We start from the raw sequence: 4,162 nt of genomic DNA on the forward strand, positions 1-4,162 counted from the left end.
TCGGAGCTGGCTAAACGCGCACAACATTTGAACGCAACATTGCTGTGCGCAGCATGTTCCATACGTTTGGAATATATTTGGCCACTCTGTTGCCTTATGTTGGATGGAAAAGAAAATCGAACTAGTGCGCATGCCTAGGCGTAACAATGTTACACAAACACAAACGTGACCAAACGAGTACAACATCATACAACGACCAAAAATGTTGCAAGAAAAATTTGACCATTCTCAAACTTGATCCAAAATGTTGCAACAATCTGGCCAAACGTGTGCAACTTGTTGTGCGCAACAATGTTGCGTTAGTTTGGCCGGGCCTTTAGAAACGAACGTGCGAATTTCGATTGCTCGCATCAATCCTCCGCAAAATTGACGAGAGCACGTAAACTGTCACACGTGGCTGACGTACGAAAACAAATGCTGTTTCACGTGTAACAAATAAAATCTAACGAGTTGTCGACAGAAAAAGTGAGATGGCGGATATTCCAAGTAAAGGTTGGTAAAACAGAAAATGTTCACGGGGCGATTTGTTTGCAAATATTTAACAGACTTCTTGATTTACACGGTAAGTATCACATTTGATTTGTGTAGTAGCGATAGCTTAAACAAACACCGTAATTTACGAATTTAGTTACAAAACTCGATATTTGTTTGGCAATTTTTTACTTATATTCAGGGCCTTTCTTCAGCGTTGTTTAAAACTTAGACAGTCGTTTTCAAAAACTGAGTATCCTATGAAAATCATCTCCCTTAAAACCCGAGCCTCGAAAGAAAAAAAAACGAATGTGCGAATCAGCTGTCTATGGGTTTTTTCTGTTGCAAACTTTTCAATATGGCTTTTTGCAACGCCCCCAGCCTTCCCATTTCAAGAGTTCTAATTCTTGAATTCGCTTTAAAGTTTGCATTACATTGAATTTGCACCAAACAAATCTAGAGGTCATCTACCGTACTACTTTATTCTTCGCGCTTTTTTAACGTTTATTTTTTGAAAATGATTGTCTCGTCTCGAGCGCGAAATGAAGCCGCGCGCGCTGGTTGAATTGCGCGTACTGCAATCGATACGCGTATTTGATTTTTCTTCGTGCCACCCTGAAGAAGGCAGTATTGCCGAAACGTCGGAGCAGTTTTATACCGCCATTTAGCGTCATTTTGAAACATTAGCAATTATTTCTAGCCTAAAAGACGCTACGCAGTTTTCAACTATTATTAACTACATGTATTTGAAACATTGACGCGCGCGCACCACTGATGATTTCTTGTGAGTGGACGGTTGCTCCTCCCCCTTTGAACTGTTGCCCCACCCCACCTTTGGCTTTACCATCATAGGTACAAACAGATTACTTATTTAAACCAAATTTGGCCGCAATTTTGAGAAAACCGCCCCGGGGAGAAAAATAATTTCTGCACCGTTTTTTGCACTTTCAGTAAATTTGTTATTTGAACGGCCTAGGTGAATAAAAACTTTCATTAGTACCAGTGAATCCCTTTTGCATGAATCAATTCTCTTATTTTTCTTCAATATTTTGTATTCTAATATAAACCTTAATATCTGTACGCCTGTCTGGTTGTACTGGTTCTGTAAAGACTTTTAGGAACTCACAATAAAGAGGAAACCAAACCAACTGGGAAGGAAAAGAAACGAAAGAAATCAAAGCGGAACCGAAAAAACAGCCTAGTAAGTACCTAGTGTTTTATTAGTGAAGTCACGTAAACCTTAGGGCGCGCTTACCATTTGTCGAAACCACGGAACTGGCCGGCAGGTCTGGTAATTTTAAATGTGAAATGGGCTTTTTTTCACGAGATTTCCGTACAAATCCACCACAACAGTGTATAATATTTATGCTTTGACTGACATGACAGGACAAATCTGAATAACAATGGAATTCTGTTCTCGAATATAACGGTCGGGCCGGTCAGTTCATGACTAATGGTAAGGCGAAAATGTAGGCAGTAAATTATATAGCAGGAGATTGTTAGTGCACTATTAATACTCCATCAAGAAACATGCAAGTTGACGAGAAGTAAAGCACTAATGGATGAGAAGAATTATGCGCACTGTTCTACTATCATGTCTAAACATATTAGGTGGTTCCGTCAAACGCACATCCAGTAAAATCAAATCGCCCTTTTCAGTTTCATAGCATGGCTTTCAGTTAATTCCTTAGAATCATTCAAGGTGACTTTTGCTTTTTCTTTTATTCCAGGACCGGTTGAGCTGGGAGATGCGAGCTCGCTGTGATGTCAAACTTATGTGGCAGATCTCGGTACGAATGTTTACGATTTGTTGTAATCGTTCGTTTCTTTGTTTCGTGCATGTTTACAAATCCAGAGTGATTTTCTTTTAGAATACCATCATTCTTGTCACCACTTCATAGATGCGTTTTTGTCGGTAGTACCAAGTGTAACGGCCGCTGGCTGTTGAATATTTTTTAAGAACGCGCAGAGTACTCAAATATCAACCAATCAGATTTTTGCTATTCTCGATGTGTGTCAAAAGAACCGAAACTTCTGTGAACGAGAATGGAATACCAAAACCTCGTTGTCCTGGACTATGTATCCTTACCCCAGGGGGTACTCCGGATTGTAAATGACGGGGATGATCGAATGGAGGCAAAACTCAGGACCCAAAAAAATCCCTAAGTCTTCCGACATTACCCGAAAAAATCCCTGGACCAAAAATAACCCCCCAAAAAATCCCTTGTCAAATTACCCCTAAATTGCCAGGAGGGGCAATAATAAAACACAGAGAAAACCATAAAAAATTGAACTCCCTTGTTTGTTTATTCATCATATCATAAATACGCTAAGGCCACGCCAAGTCACTTAAAAAAAAAAATCACCAAAAAATCCCCTATTTAAATCAAGTCACCCAGAAAAATACTTGCCAAATTTTCCAACCCAAAAAAATCCCGGAATCGAAAATTTCAAACCCAAAAAATCCTTCAATCATCCCCGTCATTTACAAGCCGGAGTACCCCCCCCTGGGATCCTTACTACCAATGTTTTAGAATAGAACGTGAATTTCCAACTGTTAGTTTGTGTGCACTGAAAAATCAGTTCAGTAAATCATGCCATGCAAACCTCAGCATGTACATATCTCAATAACGGACCCTTTTGCTCTCTGCTTACTCACTGTAGATTGGTGAAGGAATAGATATATGCCAAGGACAAGAAGATTACCTCTATGAAAACGACTGGTAAGGACGCTAGTTGTCACATAAGCCATGACAGGGCAATAGTTATTATACCATAAGCTGATAAGTAAAAGAAGCAATGGTTTCGCATCGTGACCTTGTTGTAAATAGTCTCGCGTCTTTGTTGGGACAAAATTGATGCCACTGAAATGTTGCACGTGTCAACATTGTTTGCACTTGAGTCACTCGTGTGAACATCACTTGTCTCACTTGCGCTTGCGCGCTTGTCTGCGTAGCATACTGTGCTATCTCGTACCTCGGATCTCGTTCCTTACTGTTGACGAAAGGAGTGACTATCCTGAAAGTTCCGTTCCAGGAACAATTTCAGTTTGTTTTAAAACGAAAAAATCGAAGTATAAAACACCAAGGAGTTCGATCGAGAAATGCGTTGAAAGCTAGGTGTGCGCAATGCAACCGCAAGTCCGATGTTTTCAGACTTCAAATCAGAACCTTCTAGGGTTGCTCGTTTTCCGACAACTGGTCAAGACAGTTTTACAGCAGCTAGAAAATAATAATATGGACTTATATTTTTAACATTCGGCTGTTTGCTGTTTTCTTTTAGGACTCCTACAGCAGACGATATTAAACTTTTCGATCAAAGAAAAGAAGAATGTAAACAAGGTTAGTCTCCAAGTATTTTGCTTTTTTACGTATACCTGTAGGTAAGATCTAGATTAGCTCAATTTTGACTTGCCCACAAACAGACTGTTCAAACAACACCACGACTTATGGTTTAAGAGATGAGGTCACTTGTGCAAATGGCCTCGGAAAACGAAACATCTTTCCTCCGCGAACTCTGTTTGAATATTTATACCTACTCACACCTCTTTGGTACGATTTGGCGTGTCTGGCGAGTTTGGTGAAGCCATACATGCAGTCGTATTTTGGCAGGACGCAGTCGAGCCAAAATACCCATGGCGAGACCAAACGAGTTTGTTATGCCGCCAAAGCGTATCAAAAAGGTCCCATAA

At 40.1% G+C, this 4,162-nt stretch overlaps 1 long non-coding RNA gene across 1 annotated transcript; it reads left to right on the plus strand.

Moving 5' to 3' along the window:
- The first annotated feature begins 392 nt into the window (after positions 1-392).
- On the plus strand, positions 393-3,886 carry LOC144640674 (uncharacterized). The gene is made up of 5 exons (XR_013568423.1): positions 393-492; positions 1,590-1,672; positions 2,202-2,261; positions 3,136-3,194; positions 3,754-3,886. It is a non-coding gene; the product is annotated as an uncharacterized LOC144640674 (long non-coding RNA).
- The last annotated feature ends 276 nt before the right edge of the window (positions 3,887-4,162 follow it).

The sequence above is a fragment of the Oculina patagonica genome, unplaced genomic scaffold (genome assembly GCF_052425735.1).
Source record: "Oculina patagonica isolate OP01 unplaced genomic scaffold, crgOcupat unplaced401, whole genome shotgun sequence".
NCBI classification, from domain to species: Eukaryota; Metazoa; Cnidaria; class Anthozoa; order Scleractinia; family Oculinidae; genus Oculina; species Oculina patagonica.